The 22,888-nt window shown below is 39.5% G+C and overlaps 1 pseudogene; it reads left to right on the top strand.

Moving 5' to 3' along the window:
- Nucleotides 1-16,550: 16,550 nt before the first annotated feature.
- Nucleotides 16,551-16,625, top strand: LOC131837344 (U4 spliceosomal RNA; annotated as a pseudogene).
- The last annotated feature ends 6,263 nt before the right edge of the window (nucleotides 16,626-22,888 follow it).

The raw sequence follows: 22,888 nt of genomic DNA, 5'->3' as shown, positions 1-22,888 counted from the left end.
GTGAGGGAAAATGCTAGCTATGTAAATAAATAATCGATCCATCAGATAAGCCAGATGATAGACGATTACGATTTCCTGAACCCCAAATTGGAGGCTTGAGGTATTTATGGGTTTGGTTGCTGACCTACTCTCCTTCCTCAGCTGATTTTCTTATCTTAAGAAAAATCAAAGACTTTTCTTGGAAAGCAGAGAAAGTTCTTTTTCACAATACAGGAAATACATGCCACTATCAATACATTTTCTGTTATTTTGCTCTTTGGAGAAGGCTGTCTTCCAGTCTGAGCAAGAAAACCTAATAGAAACAGAATTAAATCTTGACTACATCTTGAATCTCCATCCAAATGCCCTGTTTGACCAAGTTTTGCTCAGAATTTTGAATGGTTTCGGTACATATGCTTTTTTTTTTTCTTCTTTATGTTCTGCTTCCAAATACTTAATGTAAACCTACCATGTGTTATGGGCCTGATCCCAATCCAGTGATCAGACATGGCCATCTAGCCCTGGGGAGCTTCCCCTCACCAAGTAAGAGGAATATTACAAAAACTGATCATGCAATGAATTCTTGATTAGTCCTGCAGTGGGTAGGAAGAGAGAATGGTGAATAGTGTGAAAGCCCAGGGAAACAGGACCTCCGATGGTAGCTGGGAGCGAGGTGGAAGTGGTTTGCTGAGGGGATGTCTGAAATGAGATTTGAAGCTCCAATAGGAACCAAGCAGTCAGGTGGGAGGCAAAACACATTTTACACAGAAGAAACATTTCTTTCTCAGTGGAACACACCTGACTTTGCTTGGAGGTCTGAACTCTTCATTTAGAGGAAAAGTCAGTGTCAGCATATTCCTGACAAGATATGTACAAGAAACCTGTTCGATGAGTTGCCACGGGGACGGTTCTAATCTCAGGACATCCCTGTGACTCTTCTGGGTTCTACGGTCATTTTTCTTCAGACTTCACTCCCATGGCCCCTGATCTGTCTCTGGCAAGTCATCAAAACATCTCTTATGTAAAGGCCATGAGACCCCAGAGATGAAATTCAAACCAGCCTCATGTCAGAGGGAAAGAGGTTAAAGATATAAAGAGGCAGGAAAAAGATTTTTACAAGATATCAGAATATTCAAGAAGAGGGCAAAAGAAACATGGCAGATAAGACAAGAAAGAGGAAACCTCATCTTTCATAAAGATAATTCCTATTTTTTTTCATTTTTTGTTTCCTTTTTTTTTTAAGATTTTATTTATTTATTTGACAGACAGAGATCACAAGTATGCAGAGAGGCAGGCAGGGGCAGGGGGAAGCGGGCTCCCTGCTGAGCAGAGAGCCTGATGTGGGGCTTAATCCCAGGGTCCTGGGATCATGACCTGAGCTGAAGACAGAGGCTTTAACCCACTGAGCCACCCAGGTGCCCCAAGATTTTATTTATTTATTTGAGAGAGAATGAGTGAGAGAGAGCGTGAGAGAGGAGAAGGTCAGAGGGAGAAGCAGACTCCCCAAGGAGCTGGGAGCCTGATGCGGGACTCGATCCCGGGACTCCAGGATCATGACCTGAGCCGAAGGCAATTGCTCAACCAACTGAGCCACCCAGGCGCCCTCAGACGATTCCTATATTGTTAATAAGATAAAGAGACATCCATATGTTTCAAGAGCACCAGCCGGTAAATGTTGGGGAGGAAATGGGAGAAAAACCACAGGTCTTTAAATGTGGGTATGTTCTCTCTCCTTTCTGCCCTCCCTACCCCCACCCATCATCCCCACTTGGTCAGAGTTTGCAGGCTCCCTCGCACCTCCTCTTACGAGATAATTTCCCCCCTGAAGCCTTAGTTCTGCAAAGTCAACATGGCTTATGAAAATCGAGTTGTATTCTATATATTTAATACATCATCTCTAAGGATAATCATTCTGGAATCTGAACTTGTTTCTGTTATCTAGCTCGGCTTGACAATGATTTATGAACCAGAAAACAAGACAGCTTCATTTTCATAAAGCAAACGGAACCTTCTGGACCAGGAGGAGCTGTGAAACTCGTTTTGACTAGTAAACTGAAACAAACATGACATAAAAGTCAATACAATCGCACCGCTGGGCTCTCATTTTACAGAATAACTTTTTTCCCCAATCCAGCAAGATGACAGTTGAAATGTTGCATTATCCAATAGCAATTGTTATCTTACTAATTACCAGCCCAGTGTGATCAGGAAGGGCGCTGAGAAATGGAAATAAGCACATGACAATCATCTTCTAGAAATGTCAGTCTCACTCAGAAAGTGAGAGCTGAAAAAAAAAAAAAGCTGTTTTAAAGGAAATATTTTACAAGGTCTATTAAGAACACTTTGATGTCTTTAACTTAAGGAGATAGCGATATTATGTGCCTGATGTGGACATAATTTACCGATAGTAAATGTTACCCATAATGAAAATTTGCAAAATAATTGAATGACATACATGAACTACACTACACATTGTGAAGACTGACTTTTGCCTGTACACATGCGTAACATTTGCATAATTATCATAATAAACTCTTTGCTTATTCACGTAGAAGGAAGGTTGGTTGACTAGAGTGGTGGAGAGAACAAAGCACCATAGTTCATACCTGAGTGTAGCCACGTATTTGGGGCAAGTCTTTATATTCCCTGGGTATGTATCATTTTTCTCCTCTGCTAGAAGGAGACAATTAGGGGCTCCTGGGTGGCTCAGTGGGTAAAGCTTCTGCCTTTGGCTCAGGTCATGGTCCCGGGGTCCTGTGATCGGGCCCTGCGTCGGGCTCTCTGCTCAGCAGGGAGCCTGCTTCCCTCTCTCTCTCTGCCTGCCTCTCTGCCTACTTGTGATCTCTCTCTCTCTTTATGTCAAATAAATAAATAAAATCTTTTTTTTAAAAAGGGGGGGCAATTAATAACAGTATGAACCCAATAGGGTTGTTGAAAGACAATAAAAAAGACTTAGTTTGCTTTACGTGCCTCCTTTCATTGCGCTCGTTGAGTGGCTCAGCAAGCATTATGGAGTATCTGTCCATTTGCTTTTGGAAAATCAGACGAAGGTAAAAAATGATTCAAATGGTGCCCCCTATTTGAAATGCAAGAAGATGATTTATCAGAATCTTTTAAAATTAGGGAACAATGATGACTTTAAAGTTACATCATGAACACATCTGGGGAAAATGGAACAAGAGTGCTTTAAGTGCCTGATTTAGTCTTTGAAAATTGTCTTAAAAGGAGACAGGAACATAAAACAATGGGCATTTTAATGGACTGCGTTTGGTTAACTTCAATGTCTGAATAATTGATTTGAAATCATAATCTTCATCCATATTGTTACCTATTAAGGGTATATAAAAAGTATTAGATAGAACACAGGAGATCTCATATAATTTTCACGTATATTAAATAATCTCTGTCTAGTTTTGATTTAAATCTGACCTACTACAGAAACACCTTTCTATTTTTGAAGTACAATGCACAGCTTAGAGGGGCGCCTATTTTTGCCTATACCAGAAACCACTCCATGGTTGTGTCAGAGTTTTTTTTTTTTTTTTTTTTTTTTTTTTTTTTTAAGTGAAAAAGAGAAAGGAACAGAGCTGTGTCTTCGGAATCATCTCTACGTCTTCTCTAGCTATTGTTACTTTCTTTTTTTAAGATTTTATTTATTTATTTGGCAGACAAATTATAAGTAGGCAAAGAGGCAGGCAGAGAGAGAGAGGAGGAAGCAGGCTCTCTGCTGAGCAGAGAGCCTGATGCGGGGCTCGATCCCAGGACCCTGGGATCATGACCTGAGCCAAAGGCCGAGGCTTTAACCCACTGAGCCACCCAGGCACCCCTATTGTTACTCTTTTAAAATTTATTACTTGCTTGTTTTTTTTTAATTTTAAAAGGTATATTCAAAAGATGGATAAATTATACATGTGCAATTAAAAAAAAAAAAAGCCCTTCATATCTACCTTCTAAGGTTGAGAGATAGTGTTTCAATTCAGCAGTGTATTAAGAAATCTCTCCACCCACCGCAACACATTCCAATGCCCCAACCCACCAACTCGTTACTCCCAAGGATTCTGTGTTACTAATTCTCTCTTTTCCTTTTTTTAGATTTTTTTCACATTTATATAGTTCTCTGATCAGTATGAAATTTAGGTTTGCTTTTTAAAATTTTTATGGAAATGGAGTCATATGTGTTTATCTTTCATGGACTTGTGCTTTTATTCAACATTAAGTTTTTGTGATTTGTATGGCCATACACATCGCTATACATTCCTTTCTTCCAGCCTATATTTTCCATCTATAGTTTCCATTGTAGGAACATGCCATCAATTCTTTTTCATTCTACCTCTGATGTCTGTTCGGGTTATTTCCAATTTTAGACTATTTTGAATAGTGCTGGGCACATTTATAAGAATTCCTACAGGTGTACATCTACTAACCAAATTACTGTGGTGGAAAGTACACACATTGCCAAGTTACCTGATAATGCCAAACTGTTGTCCAAGATGATCACATCAATTTTATTCTCCATTAACTGTGGCTAAAACTCCCATTGTCCTATGTTCTCACCAAATCAATATAATGAGCATATTCATTGATTCAACTTTGGGACAACAAATCACCAAGGTGACATTTTGATTTTACAATCAGTTATCCCTGAGTATCATAAATATAGTAACATTTAACTGAAGTCTTCTTAGCTAATTAATTCAACACTGGTGTTTTCCGTGAAGGACTAAAAACAGAGTCAAGGTGCTCATCCAGGATTTTGTCCAAAACTATCTGACCATTTAAAATGCCATACCGACTCCGAAACCTCAAAATCAGAGGTGAGGAGATAAAGTCTACCATGAGATATACAAAGGACTGATAAGTACCCCGTCTTTTCTCCCTGGCTGCCTCATTTGGGTGTGGAGGGAGAAGAAGGCATAACACATCTCTTACCCAGGGGGTATTTCAAGGAAGAGTTAAATTTTGGTTAAGGAAGACCAGCCAGGTGATTCTAAATTTCCTCTTAACTCTACATATTGTCCTGTTGTCTTCAAATGTCAGCTCAACAGTGTAGAAAAGTTATACAGCTGTTTAGACCCAAGAATGTCCATAAATCCTCAGTCAATGATTTTCACTAATTACTCTGATGTTTTACCCAGGAAAACTTCATCAAAAGATATTTTCTCAATGGGATCAAATGTTGTAAGATTGGTAAATTTACAGACTTAAATAAGTCTAATTCTTAATGATTTCTAGCAATAAATAGACTAAATGATTTTATGACTAAATGATAGACTAAATGAATTTATGTGACTGATGAGGAAGTTACATATCGACAGATATTAAAAATGTATTTATGTTAACTAGATTGTGTGAACAGTAGCATTTTCAGAGGACAGTTTCTCCATACATCAAATTAATGCTTTTCCTTCAGAAGAAGAGACATAAAGTACTTAAAAAAAGGTTAGGTTAGGTCCTCATGTGGTGACCAGACCCCACTGAAAAATACAAGATTTAATCATTTCCTTTCTAAGAAAAATCAGCCGTAGTTACTATATAATTAATCCATCAGCAGCAATTATTGTATTGACTATAAAATAGACAAAAATATGGGTTTGACCCTGCCCTGTCTTCTTGTTCAGGTGAGAGGAGAGATGGTCTAAAGTATGAATCATCATCTTCTCACTTAAATTAGGCCAATGCAATGGGAATACAGAATTTAGGAGGGCATTTTTAAACAAACTGAAACAAAGCCCTTAAATTGACAAAATTTAACCTGACAGTTGCACTTTGTGAACTACATCTTGGAATATTTGTTCAACCAAGGAACAGAAAGACCACATGTGGGGATGGGATAAAGGTCTAAATTCTCCTTGGGTTGTTTATTTTCAAAATTACATTTTTGAATGGTTAAGGATAGTAATTTAGGCACGTTCAAATAATTTGCCAATAGAGAGTGTGGCTTGCCTAGTGGTGTGTATTTGTCATTATATAGTGCTATTGCCTTGAGATGATCTGCAAATTGTCCGCTTTAATGCGGAAGCATAGATGCAAGTTCATGAAGAAAAGCATGACTTGAACTCATCTCCGACTGAGATGCCGTAGTGACTCTTGTCTGACGTGTGTTTGTTGCTTGCAAGTAACCTGTTTTGATGGCCATTGGCAAGTAGGAACGGAAATCCCAATTTGTAAGATGGAGGAAATTAGAGATGTGTTTACTCACTCTTCCAACCAGTGTTTGTTGATTACCTACTCTGTTCTACATCCAGAGCTAGGTGCAGTGATTGTGACTGAAAAGAAGGCACTCCATAGACCTTTGGCTTCTCACTTGAGAGAATGGTGGTGGGAGTTTAACACATACATGGAGTAACTAGTTGAATATAACTCTGAGGCAATGTACAGTAAATACCTTGATATTGAGCCTGCCTTCCTGTGGCTGATGTTTTGTTCTGGGTTCTAGTACCAAAATGAATATTATTTTTGACTCCAACCTTCTTTTGAGTCACAGAACAATTTGAATGACTTTTACTAAAGATAATAAAATTCCCATGAATTGTGTGTGTTTGTGTGTGTGTGTGTGTGTGTGTCCATCCTTACTTTTGGTATAGATTGCTGACAATAATTAAAATGTTGGTATAGATTGCTGACAATAATTAAAATGTTGCTGACAATAATTAAAATGTTCTGATCAAGGTCATCAATGAGAATATTTATAATGTTAAGAATGAACTCAGCCCCTACGAACATATGTGTTCTGTTTCAATAGGAGATCTAAGCCAAGTTTAAAATTTTACTACACTCACAAAGCAATGCCTGTTTGTTTCTGAAATTTAAAGCCCTTATCAAACTCAAGTCGAGTTGTGGGGTCTCTGGGTTTCTACCAGCATTGCAGATACAGCTACATAAGTCAGTATGCTCATTGCTGAAAGGAAGAAAAAAGTCTTACAGGATTACTGTATTTTGAAATCAATGTTGGCCCTTCTTGAAATGCCCCATGAACCACAGAACATATTGTAATTTATGATAGCTTACAGAAAAAGGAGACGTGTCTGTGCAGAAATTTCAAAGGCCTCTGACGTAGGCCTTGCCTACCAGAACATGCTTCCAGAATTTCGCTTCTGGCCTGTGCTCCTCTTTTCTGCACATGGACTCCAGACTTTTAGGCCAGGAGAGCTGAAGGGAACCCCCTCCTGGCACAGAGCATCACTGAAGAAAGCCAACAGCAAGATTACCCCCGAAGCCCATTCATTATGTGCTTCCAATATCCTCTAAAAGGGTTGCCCACCCCTAACTACATATTTATACATATTTACTTGATAATCAATAAAGGAAAATGGCTGCATTATTTTGATTAAAATATCAACTCTACGTGTGACTATAAAATCACATTTAAGAAGCCAGAAAAGGGGAGATAGGAGTTCATGCTACTCTCCAGCCTATGATATATGATATTTTCAGGCTGTGAGGAGAGCAGACACATTAAGAAAATAGTGCTAATGATATTAAAGTACTTTACAAGGCTTGTTACTAAGAGCTGACAAACCTGTCAAGTGTATAATGTAGGAGGCTATCGTAACGTTCTCAGAAAACCATACCTCTACCCCATTTCACTGCAATCTCCTAATAATGGAGCTGCTATAAATTCTAGCCAGCAATGGGACAGAGCCATGGCTTCTCACCCCAATGTGAGGACATGATAAATATAAAAGAAAATGGCTGTCAGTTTTGGCGCCCGAACCTTATTACAAAGTCTTAATCTTACTGGCCTCAGCACCTTTTATCACCGCCTTGTTATGAGCTGATGGCTTTTTTATTTGCTGGGAGATGGAGGATGTGTCATTTGATGTCCTTTTATGTAGCCACTGCTCTGTCCTCTCATGAACACACACACACACACACACACACACACACACATTTTATATGTTTATTACAGAAACCGATTAAATGGAAGACTCATGCTGTTGGCTCAGGTACTGTGTGCGCTTAGGATTGAATGGAATCAGGATTTAAATACATCATTAGGAGTATTTATGTGAATGGGACTCAAATAGGAAATTAATTTTTCTCAGCACTGGAGATGGAGCATTTGCAATATTCATGATTGTTTATTCTCCCTATTATTGTTCCCGGGATTGGTCATTCTTGGTTCCAAGGTCAGCAGGAAATCCCAGCTCTCCCTTTTCTTCTTTCTTTAAACATCTCACTCCTTGTAAACACAATCGAGCTCAAACTCGGCTCAGGTTCAATCAGCTTGATCCTTAAGATGAGATAAATTGCAATTATCTAAATATTAGTCTGAAAATCTCGCAGCTCACTTCCCATCTTCTTCATTTATGGCAAATGAAGAGCCTGAACTTCACTTGAGACATTGACCCCCGCCAGAACCTTTATCCACCGGAACTGCTACGAAGTGCCGGCATCAGGTACTTAACAGAACCTGACATTGACGGGCTGGTTTCAAGCTGTGGCCGGAGACTCCATCACTAGATCTTATCTTCAATTTGTGTCCATAAAACGCGATGGCCCTGAGTGTCTACACACCGAGCGCGTTATCCTGTCTGCCGTGCCTGCCGGCTGAAAATCAGACTCCCGTGTTGGGAAATTGCCAATTTCACGCAGGGGTGGGACTTGCTGGGTGTCTGTGTGCGTTCGAGCCAGTGCTCAGCATCTGTTTCTCTTCACCCAAGGCTTCTGCATTCCAAAGTCAAAGGCCAAGGGTCCCCAGGGATTTATGTCTCTCTATCTCGTAGGAAATTGCCAAGCTGGTTGTTTGAGTTACTAAGTCTATGTATCTCCCATCTCTGAGGCAGAGTCTGTGGGAAGCAAGCAAAACTGTCTGACAAAAATTCACTTACACGGCTGAGAACCCCTGTTCACAGCATTCGACCAAGTCACCGATTTGACTAAATTTTTGGCATCATGGATTATTTGTTTTACTAGGATTAGGAGCTGGTAAATGGAACATCGTGGTAGAGATGAAATTCATATTCTTTCATTTATTTTCTCAGGAGAAATTGCCTGAGTTATGGGGGTGCAGGGGAGAGGGGAACCCGTTTTGTTCTCGTATCTAGTGCTGGGCGGTGAGAAGAGATGGAAAATACTTCATGTTCTTTGAAAAGGAAAGTATTTGAGTCCTTCCGTTTCCTGGAGATGTTTGCCATGGGAGAGCGAAAATCTCCCTGAGCTTTTTTAGAACCTTGGCTTTTCACTTGTAATTCTTGGTTGCAGGTGCATTTATGCTTGAAATGCAGCTTTGGCATGAGCGTGCACCAAAATGGCCCCTCCTGTCATTGTCCCTGAAATAAGGCATTTGTGATTTGCCACTACAGGACCTGATGAAAAATCCAATACATAGGGAAAGGCAAATTGCATGTCTAGAAATTTAATTAAAAAAGAAATAACCTGCCCTGTATAAAGGTTGGCAGTCCCCTTCATAATCATCCTCTCAGACCTCTTCTTCCTCCTCTTCCCAAATACCAAACAATACCCAGAGTTAAATCCACACATGCATGGTAATGAGGGAAAGCACTCTATTAAAAGGAACTCTTTGGTTCTTGGCCCCTCAGAAGAGGTGGATAGGTTAACTGGTCTATAACAGTATCTCCTTTCTCTGTTCCTCCCTCAGGCTGCTTAGAACAGACGACGTTGAGTATACTCTTCAGGCTAATAGTAAGAGCATTCCCTCCCATCAGAACCACACGTTACAATTTACAAAAATTCTGCAAATATATTTCTTTCCTGTCATCGCTCCCTGGTATAAGATAGGGTAAACCAAAATGTATTCATTGGACAAAGGGGGTCAATGCCAGGGTTTCCAGAAAAAACCCGGGATGCCCAGTTAAATTTCAAGTTCAAACCAGTAATGAATACCTTTTTAGCATGTGATATTCCAAATATATTATGGGACATTTTTCATCTTAAAAAATTTATTTTTGGGGGTGCCTGGGTGGCTCAGCGGGTTAAGCCGCTGCCTTCGGCTCAGGTCATGATCTCAGGGTCCTGGGATCAAGTCCCACATGGGGCTCTCTGCTTAGCAGGGAGCCTGCTTCCCTTCCTCTCTCTCTGCCTGCCTCTCTGCTTACTTGTGATCTCTCTCTGTCAAATGAATAAATAAAATCTTTTAAAAAAATTGATTTTTGGGGGTGCCTGGGTGGCTCAGTGGGTTAAAGCCTCTGCCTTCGGCTCACATCATGATCCCAGGGCCCTGGGATCGAGCCCCACATCGAGCTCTCTGCTCAGCAGGGAGTCTGTTTCTCCCCACCCCCCCCATCTGCCTCTCTTGATCTGTCTGTCTGTCAAATAAATAAAAATAAAATCTTTAAAAAAATTCTTTTTTAAAAAAATTCAAGGTTAATTGGATATTCTGAATTTTTATTTGCTAAGTAGATAAGCCTTGCTGGAGGATCAGGGAAGAGTTTTCCAGCTTGTACAAATAATAAGTGGCAGAGTTGCTAATTCCACAGCATAAAAATTGCTAACTCTATGATTTGCATATATCATCTCATTTAATCATGACAGAATGACATAATTCTCCCCATTTTCCAGATGAGAAAACTCAGGTGCCCAGGGAGTAAGTAGCTTGCTCAAGATCTAAAAACTGGTAGAGCAGGGATGTAACTCCAGATCTACATTACTAAGCCCCCTGATGTCTTCACCACTCTACCATGTTTGGGAGCAGGGATACTGACTCTCCCTTGCTGAGTCCCATTTGATTGCATGTCTCAGGCAACTGCTTTGTGGGTTTTGGGCCAGACATTTCGGACTCCATAAAAGCACCAGAAGATTGTCAGCCACAGATGCCCAGTATGCCCTGCAGTGCCATCTCCCCTTCACAGAACCATTTAAATGATATTTTTGCACCAAGCGCATCTTTAATAAAATGCTTTTGCCCTGTGCTGGGAAAATCACATCACCCGGTGAAGTCCGACTTGTACCCAATGGGATCTAAGGCACATACTAAGGGTTCCTTAAAGTAAGTCCTTGGTTCAGACACCAAGGGTAAAGAGCTATAGCAGCAGGCTTACTCTGTAGTAGCATCGGAGAAGCCCAGAAGGTCTTCAGTAAAATATTTTCATCAGTTAAAAAAACAAACAGAACCAGAAGAATCCCAAAATTTAGAGATATACTTGCCATGTCAATCAAACTGCTATTATTAATTTTAGCCTCCAAATGAAGGAAAAGGGCGAGAGAGAGAGAGAGAGAGAGTGAGAGAGAGAGAAAATTGAGAAGGAAGAAGATGTGTTGCAATTTTTATGTCTGTTCACAGAAAGGTGGACCTTAGAGCTTTTTATTTTCTCCTCCTAAGCTTTAGATCTTATTCCCTGGAAATTGCCAACAATACGCGTTCTAGGATCTCTGGCTGCCCAGGCAATATGGACACATGAGTCATACTGTTTCTTAGTTCTTCTTTGCTTCCTCATCTGTCAATAGGTCAGTGACTGTTTGATGCCTCAATACTGAGCCATGGTTTTGGAGGCTCCAGCAGGCTTCCCAGCACTTAGCTAACCGCCAATGCATTTTCTTTTTCTACTTCCTATGTAGCTCCCTTTTACAATTTCCACTGTCCTCATTAACTTGCTCTTCCCTTTCACATTATGATGACATTTGGGAAACAACTTTTCCCCAGAGAACCAACTTCCCATATTCTTGACCCCTCTGTGGGACTGTGAGTCAAGATACAAATTAATATACCCCTTGGACTTTCCACATTAGAAAAGTGTAAGATGCTCTAATTACTTTGTTGTGACTGCTTCTTAATCACATGACTCGCACCGCGGTCTCGCATTAGCAATGCGAGAGAGCACTGACAGCAATGCTAAGTGGTTCACGTTATGGCTACTTCCATGGAGAAGGATCACTGTATTTCCCAGTCCTGTGTGCAATAGAAGTGAATGCAAACTCTTCTTTGAATGTAAAAGGAAAATCCACTGTATGTGTGCAGAGCTGGTGAAACATTTTTAAAATGCTGCTTAGTCCCATTCTCTTCCCAAGCCCACCCCTCTCAAGGTGACAATCTAGCCTTGAGACTGCCATCAGGACACAGGTGGAAAGGGCATCAGAGAAGTAAAAGACCAGCCTGACCCTTGCAGGCAAGGGGGGAAAAGATGGGATAAAGTTCGGAAAGACATGGATTGCTCAATCTTCCTTCCTCTAAGTTTTAGCCAAAGGAGGGCATTTATTTGATAAAACACGGGTGCATCAGGGACAGAGCTCCTCTTGCCCAGCTCAGTGTTTGGGACCTGGTAAGGGGTCATTTCAGAGCCTGCATACGCGCCCCCTGTGGGGGCTGCCACATAGCAATGAACCCAGAGTGACAGCATGGTTAAGGAGGAAGGCATAGTTCACTTTACACAAGCTTCCTTCAGTTACACCCGGAATGGACCCGATCTAGAGAAGAGCCCACTGGTGTCTGGACAGGACGGACAAAGGTAACTGAGTGAGGAACAGCTAGCCTACCACGGGGCGCACTGGGACCCAGGGGCGACAGGACTGCAAAGCATAGTCCATCAGATGCCCCGCTCAGACCCGGGACAGGTGAAGCCCGTGACAGTGACTCAGAAGAGCTGGCCCCAATGTGGGAGATGCCATGAGGCTGACCTGGGAGCACGAGTGGGGCCCAGTGAGGCTGAACGAGGCTGACCATCAGTTCAGACAGATACACGGTGTGGCCAAACATGGTGGTCTTCACACCAGGTGTTCTCTACTCAGAAAGCCACCCGGAGCAGCAACTACTCCCTTGGTGGAAGAGGCCAGGGATTCCTTGATGGCTCAGAGACCTCATCTCTTCTTGAGGCTTGAGGACAAAATGTACAGATGCGAATTCAGAGAAAAGAAAGGAAGATGGGGTGTCTCTGTATAACTGGACATTTTATCTAAAGATTGCATTTTCTAAAGACACTGTTCACATTAAACCGTTAAACTGAGATTACTAGATTATTCTGTTCCATGAAGCCAAGAAGGACCAAGAAGGCATGAGAAAAATCAAATATATATATATATATATATATATATATATATATATTGAATTTATATATTTGATATATATTTGATATATGTGTGTGTATGTATGTATGTGTGTGTGTGCATATATATATATATATATATATATTTTTGTACCCAGAAGTGTGTTTTTGTGAGTAACTGTGATTCTATGACCCATCCTTATAGGATATGTCATTTGAGTCTCAAGGATGCCCATTTCTTTATGAGCCAAGAGTTGACCTACTCAAGGAACACTGGAGAGGTGTGGGCTTGCGGCAACCAGGAGCCTCACACATATTTCCATCTGTAAACAATGTCACCATCATGGGAGGAGATGTTCAGCGTAAAGATCCTCTGAGCTGGTCTCATGATCTCTGGGGCTGTGCTCAATTAGAAATCTCTGTTTTATAAACATTTAGCCCCTGTGTTCCTCATCTATCTATCTATCTATCTATCTATATGTTTTTTTAAGATTTTATTTGGTAGAGAGAGCGAGCAGGAGTGCAGGGAGGGGGAGGAGCAGAGGGAGAGGGAGCAGCAGACTCCCCACTGAGCAGGGAGCCCAAACTGGGGCTTCATCCCTGGAGTCTGGGATTCTGACCTGAGTCAAAGGCTTAACCAACTGAGCCACCAGGCGCCCCTCCTCATGACTTTTCAAGCGACAAATTGAAAGGGGCAGAATATTCCAGTTCAAACTAGTCTGTAGGGAAGGGGAGCATGTTGTCCGGAGGAACCCAGACATGGGGAGGGTTTTCCATCCTTCATCTCTGCCCTTCTCAGCTCATGCTTGCAAACCAGTTTTCTCGTACAGTCTCTCAGCATTTCTAGGCTCACATTTCTCTGGCCTTGAAAGTTACTCACTCGCTATGCCTTAAAAATTTATTTGCATGAACATCCTTGTACTAGTTTCCCATTGCTCCTATAACTTACTATCTTAAACAATATAAAATTAATATCTTATAGTTTTGAAGGTCAGAAGCCTGAAATGGGTCTTGCTGGGTTACCGAGTTCAAGGTGTTGGCAGAGTTGATGGCCTTTTCTGCCGATTCTAGTGGGAAAATCCTTTTTTTTTTTTTTTTCTTTTTGTTTTTTCTATCTTCTGGAGATCACAGGCCTTCCTCCTTCCTCCCAGAACCAACAATGGTGGGTTGAGTTCCCTAAATCATCACTCTGACCTCTCGGCCTTTCTCTTCCACATGTAAATTCCTAGTGATTGGATTGGGACTATGCAGATAATCCAAGATATTCTACTTGAAGGTCAGCTAACTAGCAATCTTAATTCCATCTGGCACCTTAACTGCCCTTTGTTGTTTAACAGATGCCATAGGCAGGCTCTGGTTATCAAGAAGTGAGCGTATTTGGGAGGCCAGAGTTCTGCCTACTACAACCTCCTTGAACTTGAAGTGAAGTGCTCTGTGCTTCTCAGAGTGGATCAGAGTTTATACTCCTCTGGCGGGGGGAGTAGTTCATCTATACTTCTAATATTTGAATCTTAGAACAATTGCAAACCACATCAAGGAACTGATACCCCCCAAGGGAGTGATGGTATAAAGCAACTGAATGTCCCTAGGAGGTCACAGGAAATCAGATTACAGGCCAAAAAGAAGAATTTGTTTTGATATCTTGGAGACTTGGAATGGTCAGCCCTCCGAATATGTTATCCAACATCTATAGCCCTGTGTCCAGTATAGTAACCATCAAATCATGTGTCTTCATATGAGGGACAGAGTTGGGAATGGAGGCAGAGAAGTGGATGTCCTTCAGTGTGCCTGGGTCAGAAGTGGAATGATGGGGGCTTTTGGCCAACCACACACTCTCCAAATCCTGAAAATAGCCTCCAGGGAGATTCCGTTCCTTTGAGTGAGATTCATGGCCCCATAGTCTGATGCTACTGTGTGACCATTGGTTATTCCTTAGTGGTACCGTCAGGAACAGAAGACTGAGCACCACCTATGTGGGACTTGGCTTGAAGAGGATCCCTTTAGAAAATAGGCAGTTTAGCAATTGTATTACAAAAAGCCGTATTCGGTATTTCAGAGTAGAGAAAATTATTTCAGAGCACAGCGTTCAATAGAGGAAGAACAATCCAGGTGAAACACTAGGCACAAATTAAGTACGAATTTCCTGGATGACATTTTTTTAAAAAGTACGTGACTCAATTAGAGATGAAGCTGGCATTGAGAATGGCAGCATTCCTGATTGCATGTGGAGATCTGGATTTATCCCACCCACCTGACCTATTGTACTTAATCTTTCTGTACAGCTTTCCCAAATGCTTTCTCATACATTAATTCATTTGTTTCTGATAACAATACTCTGAAGTAAGCAGGGCAATTATTATTGTCCCCCAGTTAGAGATTTGTCATTTCACAGTACCGTGTACGCAGTGTTGGTGAGTCCTTCTGTATTTCCCACTAACCTTCCTTCCTTCTTCCCCTGCATTTCCTTTTTTCCTTCACTCCCTGTTCCCAGGCTTTCTTGTTTTCTTTCATTCTTCCTTTTCAAAATCTGCTTCTGTACCAAATTGTGAGTAAATAGAGTCTCCAGTTTCTCTTACATTTCTTTAAAAACAATACACCTTTAGTGGGAACTCAATTCATACTCGTGGCATGCAAGTTCAGCAATCACGAATGACTGGGGAATGAGGAACTATGAACAACAGGAAGGTTTACACATATATAGATTAAATTCAGAAATAAAATGGACGAGGATACATCAAAGACTGGTTTCAACAGACAGAAAATAGACAAACTTCTGGCATGTCCCACCAAGAATTTAAGAATAAATAAATAAAATGAAATGAAAAATTAAATAGTATTAAAAATTTAAAAATATCTATAAGGGGAGGGCATACTTTAAAAGAATAATATGAAAATAATCTGTACCCCATGCAAAATATAGAAATCATAGAAAAACTGTTTTCTAGAAAAATACAGAGTATCACATTTCTGTCAAGAAAAGAAAAGCATGAATATGCCAATAACCCTTGAGAAGAGATTCTTCTAAATTTAGAAGATTCTAAGCCCTTGCCAGAGCCCTGCTCCTAAAAGTGACTCCAGACTTTGAAGATAAATGTTATACTTTATATAAGCATCTATAGGATAGAAAATGTCCAAGGCATGGAAAGATACGGACATCTTTCTAACTCATTACATGATAGTAGTATAATCTTGAAAATAAAGTTGTGTAAGATCACACACACACGTACACAAACTCATCCATTCACGAAGAAAGCTGTAGACCAAAATACGTGTTATGAACAGAGGCACATATTAGTGAATTCAATCCAGCAATGGGATAAATGGATCATGACCAAACAGGGTATATCTCAAAAATGTTAAGATGGGGACACCTGGGTGGCTCAGTGGGTTAAAGTCTCTGCCTTCAGCTCAGGTCATGATCCCAGGGTCCTGGGATCGAGCCCCACATTGGGGTTCTCTGCTCAGCAGGGAGCCTGCTTCCTCCCCTCTCTCTCTTTGCCTGCCTCTCTGCCTGCTTGTGATCTCTGCCTATCAAATAAATAAATAAAATCTTTAAAAAAAAAAAAAGAAATGTTAAGGTGGTGCAACATCAAGAAATGTGTCAATACAAGTTGCTATATAAAACAAAGTTGAAGCTTTGCGCAGTGGCAGTATCGTAGCCAATGAGGTTTATCCGAGGCGTGATTATTGCTAATTGAAAACAAAGTTGAGGGGTGCCTGGGTGGCTCAGTGGGTTAAGCCTCTGCCTTCGGCTCAGGTCATGATCTCAGGGTCCCAAGATCGAGTCCCGCATCGGGCTCTCTGCTCAGGAGGGAGCCTGCTTCCTCCTCTCTTGCTCTGTCTGCTTCTCTGCCTACTTGTGATCTCTCTCTGTCAAATAAATAAATAAAATCTTTAAAAAAATAAATAAAACAAAGTTGAAAGTCAAATGAGTATTTCTATAATAGTAATAATAACAATAAACAATAACTTATTAAGTGCTATGTACTAGGCACTACTTTAAGCTTTTTCATGAACTCATTTAATTTTTAAAATAACCTAATGGAGTAGATCCTATTGTTTCTCCCTCTTTTCAGATTAAAAATAATAAAAATAAGGCACAGGGAAATTAAGTGATGGAGTGACATGGGATATGCAGATTTGGGACTCTCAAGCTTGCTCTTTGAACGAATGCATTATGATGCATTTGTGGAAAGATCACTAATGATTTAACTGAAAAACAAGCAAATGATGACAACAATTCATTTGTTAACTTATATAGAAGCTTAGCTACGGAAAAAAAAAAGTTTCCATCTGAAATATGGAATGTATCAGAAATATATAGTCCAGATCATGCTTACTTCTAGAATGTTAGAATCACTCCTACCAGATTCACAAAATAAGTAGGGGAACTGACTCTCATTGCTGGTATTTAGCACGTTATTAGAGATTCCGGTTAATATATCAAAGTGAGAAAGATACGAGAGAAATAAATGTTAAAATGGAAAAAGGGAGAGGATCCTAATTACAGACACTGATTATTTATCTAGAAGTCTTAAGAAAAGAATAGACAAACTTATATCACACAATTCATAGGATGCTGACCAGATACAGGATCAATATTGTAAAAGCAATATGCTTTCTTAAGACAAGAATAATTGACGAGAGAATAGAATAGAATGAAAACATGTCTTTCATAACAGTAATAGAAACCGTAATTTACCTAGAAATAACAGTAATTAGAAATAAGAAATGCCTGTGTGGACAAAATAATTAAATGAAAATTAGCCACAAAACATAAAAGAATACCTAATTAAAGGGTGAGTGGAGATGAATGTTTTAAAAATTCAATATTTTAAAGGTATAAATTATTCTAAATATATCTATAAGTTCAAAGTGATTCAAATAAAAATTGCAGTATGATAATTAGTGGCACTTCATAACCTGACTCCTCTGTAAAGATAGTCAAGAAAGTTTGGAAAATAAGGACACTAAGGGAAATTTTATTGTAGAACAAACTCTGTGATATTCACCAAATGATAGAAAAACATATCAATGGAAAAGAAAATATAGAAGAAGACCTCTGTGTATCTGATAATTTCTGATAACATTTACATCTTAAATTAGTGGGAAAAGAAAAGCATTTTAAAAATGTTGGATGATCAATTAACTTTTAGAAAAAAGGTTCAAGGTAAAGCCCTACTTGACAGAAAAGGAAAACATTGGGGCACCTGGGTGGCTCAGTTGGTTAAGTGTCCAACTCTTGATTTTGGTTCAGGTCATGATCCCAGGGTCCTGGGATTGCTTCCGACAGGTTCCAGGTTGAGCATGGAGTCTGCTTAAGACTGTCTCTCTCCTGGGGCGCCTGGGTGGCTCAGTGGGTTAAAGCCTTTGCCTTCAGCTCAGGTCATGATCCCAGGGTCCTGGGATCGAGCCCCACATCGGGCTCTCTGCTCCGCAGTGAAGCCTGCTTCCCTTCCTCTCTCTCTGCCTGCTTCTCTGCCTACTTGTGATCTCTGTCTGTCAAATAAATAATAAAATCTTAAAAAAAAAAAAAAGAATCTGTTAAAAAAAAAAAGAATCTGTTAAAAAAAAAAAAAAAAGGCTGTCTCTCTCCTTCTTCTTCTGGCCCTCAACCTCCCAACTCGTGCATGCTTGCATGTGTGTACTCTCTCTCTTTCTCAAAATAAATAAATAAATAAAATTTAAAAAAAAAACAAAACAGAAAGAAAAGAAAACCATTTTAGGTGTGCCAAAGAGGTACATGTATTTGAAACCACAAGAAAAACCCATTAGAATAACATTTCTGGATGATATATTTATAATCTTGATACGTACATGACCAGAAGAAACCTTAGAAGACTATCATACTGATGACATAAAGATAACACATTTTTTGGATAAGAAAAGGTATCATAAACCAAAAAAAAAGTGCCAGATTAGAAGAATTTAATGTATGCAATCAATTATTACTATCCAGAATGTATAAAGAACTACCATTAATCATTAAGAAAATAATATAGCTTTTTGATTCATTACACTGAACTAAAGTGACTTTAAAAAAATGCTTAAATTGTAAAATACTTGAAATTACTGTATATTTTGAAAGATTTTAAAAAAAACAGACTAACAAATGTGTGAGAAGCTTCTTTCATCAGACCTCGGCTCCCAATTCCTTCTCCTTCTCCTCTGCCCCCGCCCCCAGAAGTACTAATGTTTTTTGTTTTTGTTTTTTTCCACTTGACATATCTCGGAAGGTTTCCCATCCCAGGCAATTGCAAGGGCTATCTAGAATCCTAGCACAGCTAAACCAAGGTTTAGATAATCACTTACGTACTGGTTGGACATTGAAACTATTTCCAGTGTTCCACTGTTACTAAGAAGTCTTTTCTGCACCCATGATGGAGTTTTCAGAATAAATTTCTAGGAGTGAGATTTCCAGGTCAATTTACACCTGAGTACAAAAGTTCCTGCCAACTCCTAGCAACCATACATGAGCACGTATCCTTGCCAACATTTGTTTATTAATATTGTCAGCATGAAGGACAAAATTGGTAATAGTGGAGTGCCTGGGTGGCTCAGTGGGTTAAGCCTCTGCCTTCGGCTCCGGTCATGATCTCGGGGTCCTGGGATTGAGCCCGGCATCAGGCTCTCTGCTCGGTAGGTAGCTTGCTTCCCCCCCTCCCCTCTGCCTGTTTCTCTGCCTACTTATGATCTCTGTCTGTCAAATAAGTAAATAAACTCTTTTAAAAAATCGGTGATAGTTTTTCTATTACTTTTGTCTGGTGACTAGTATTTCAAAAACATATTGCTTTATAAATTATTTTGGTGTTTCATACATTTATTGTGTCTTTTTTTTTTAAGATTTTATTTATTTATTTGAGAGAGACAGCGAGAGAGAGCATGAGAGGGGAGAAGGTCAGAGGGAGAAGCAGACACCCTGCGGAGCAGGGAGCTCAATGCGGGACTCGATCCCAGGACTCCGGGATCATGACCTGAGCCGAAGGCTGTAGTTTAACCAACTGAGCCACCCAGGCACCCTACTGTGTCTTTTTTTTTTTTTTCCTTCTGTTGAATTCACTGTTCATATTTTGCTCATTCTCTCGGATTTCTTGTTGATGTGTAAGAACGCTTTGTATTTGAATACGAGTGTTTTGCCTCAAATCATTATAAATACTTTTTTATGGCAAATTTTCAAGATAAGCAGGAGTTTATCAAAGAATGAGGAGAACACATTTTAGGCCTAAAGAAATTTTGATTCTTTTATTTAATGATATTTATGTAACCGGTCTTATTCTAATCAATGCAAGTAAGAGGCTTTATATGTAAAGACAGTCTTACCCAAATTTAAATGCAAGAGATTTCCTGGATCATGTGGGTGGCACAGTCAGTTAAGAATCTAATTCTTAATTTCAGCTCAGGTTGTGATCTCAGGGTCAGGAGATTCAGCCCTGCATTGAGCTTAAAGTCTGCTTGGGATTCTCTTTCTTCCTCTCCCTCTGCCCCTCCCTTGCTGTGTATACATACACTCTCTCTCTCTCTCTCTCTCTTTATCTATCTATCTGTCTAAAATAAATAAATAAATCATCTTAACAAATGCAAGAGAGTTCCTTTAGGCAATTTGAACTAAGGCTCCAAGCCTTCTAAGGTAGAACATGGCATATCGCTGCCTACACTATACAATTAGAGGCTGGAACAGTTTGACCAACTCAAAAATAATAAATATTATCTGCCTGCCATGGTCTTTATAGTTTTTTTTTAAATACTGGTGTGTGTGTGTGTGTGTGTGTGTGTGTGTGTGTGTGTTGAGGGATGGAGTTTCTCTTTAATCAAAGTGGAAAGAGAAGACAAGAAGGGGTCTAGCACTGAGAGTTGCCCAAATTTATCCAGTTATGTCTTAACTCTCAAAGGTGACATTTTGAGAGGTATAAGTTCAGTACATTTTCTTAGATGACAGTAAATGACTTGTCTAAATCCATGAGTTGATGAGGAGGATGATTCTTCCCTTCCCTGTCTCTCTCTCTCTCTCTCTCTTTTTTTTCTGTCTCATAGGTCTATACAGGTAACTGTTTAAGAAAGTTTAGTTGATTAGATTAGTTAAATGATAACCACTGGTCATCAGATAAGTGTGTGAATGTGACACAGTTTCACTTGTTCACCCATTCAAAAGAAGCTTCTTTATCACCTACCACTTGTAAGGCATCCTGTAGAGGAGAAAAATAAATAAAAATATGGACTGCATGGCCCTCACAGAGCTGAACTGCAGTGGCAGGTCCTGTGTCCTAACTTGATATACCAGCTCAGAACATGGCACCTAGCATTTATCAGGATGGTAACAAATGTGTATTTAATCAGTGGGTCTCAGACTTGGGCCTTTAATGAACCAGTAGCAACAATGAGAAAGACGAAAATAGTGATTGGTGTTCATTGTCAACATTTTAGTTTTCCAAATAAGACTATTTTAAAAAACTATAAATCATATAATGATTGTAAAGATATATGCACTCAACATTGGAGTACCTAAATATTTAAAGCAAATATTAAAATAATTTTTTAATAGACAGCAATACAAAAATAGTAGGGGGCTTTAATACACCACTTTCAACAGTGGATAGATCATCCAGAAGAAAGTTAATAAGGACACAGAGAATCTGTATAATACCATAGACCAAATGGACCTAATAGACACATTCAGCACATTCCATTCAACAGCTTTAAATACTCTTTCTTCTCAAGTTCTGACAGAACATTTTGCAGGATTGATCTTATGTTAGGTCACAACAGAATCCTTAAAAAATTTAAGGTTGAAATCAAATCTAGTGTTTTTTTTCTGACCACAGTGGTATGAAACTGGAAATCAATAACAGAAGGAAAACTGAAAAATTCATGGAAATGTGTGAATTAAACAACATGCTCCTAAGCAACTGTCAGTTCAAAGAAGTCAAGGTTGCCTCGGTGGCTCAGATGGTTAAGCATCTGCCTTCCTCTCGGGTTAAGATCCCAGGGTCCTGAGATCAAGCCCCGCTGGCAGGCTCCCTGTTTAGTGAGAGATCTGCTTCTTCTTCTCCCTCTGCTCTTCCCCCAACTCATTCTCTCTCTCTCTCCCTCTCTCTCTCTCAAATAAATAAATAAAATCTTCTAAAAAGAAGAAATCAGAAACAAAGTCATAAATGATCTTGAGAGAAATGAAAATACAAAATGCATATCAAAACATACGGCATGCAATAAAAACAGTTCTAAGAGGGAATTTTATAAAACACCTACATTTAAAAGAAATACCTACATTAAGAATAAAAAAATGATTTCAAATAAACAACCTAACTTTACACCTCAGAAAATGAGAAAAATAAAAAACTGAGCTCAATGTTACCAGAAGAAAGGATATAATAAAGACTAGAGCATAAATAAACGAAGCCAAGACTAGAAAGACAATGGGAAAAAAGGTCAATGAAACTAAGATTTAGTTGATAAACCTTTACCTACATGAACCAAAAAAAGAAAAAAGAAGAAGAGAGAGGACTCAGATAAGCAAAATTATGAATAAAAGAGGAGACATTATAACTGACACCACAGAAATACAAAAGATCATAAAAAGGTTATAATGAATGATTAGATGGTGCCAACAAATCAGATAACCTAAAGAAATGGATAAATTCCTAGCAGTATGCAACCTACCAAGAAATAGAAAATCTGAGCCGACCAATATAGAAATTCAAAATAAACAAACAAATAAAAAAGGAAAGTAAAGCAATAATCAACCCCCCCCCCAAAAAAAAAAGCCCAGGATCGAGTGATTTCTGGTACGTTGTACAAACATTTAAAGAAGAATTAATGTCATTTCTTCTCACACTTTTCCAAAGTATTGAAGGGGAGAGAACATTCCCAAACTCATTTTATAAGGCCAACATTATCCGGATGCTGAAGTCAAATAAGGGCATTGCAAGAAAACAAGATTATAGGCCAATATCCTTGATGAATAGAGATGCAAATAT

The sequence above is a fragment of the Mustela lutreola genome, chromosome 7, assembly GCF_030435805.1.
Source record: "Mustela lutreola isolate mMusLut2 chromosome 7, mMusLut2.pri, whole genome shotgun sequence".
Classification (NCBI taxonomy): domain Eukaryota; kingdom Metazoa; phylum Chordata; class Mammalia; order Carnivora; family Mustelidae; genus Mustela; species Mustela lutreola.
Note: the sequence above shows the minus strand (reverse complement) of the source record. Positions and strands in the feature narration are given on the sequence as shown.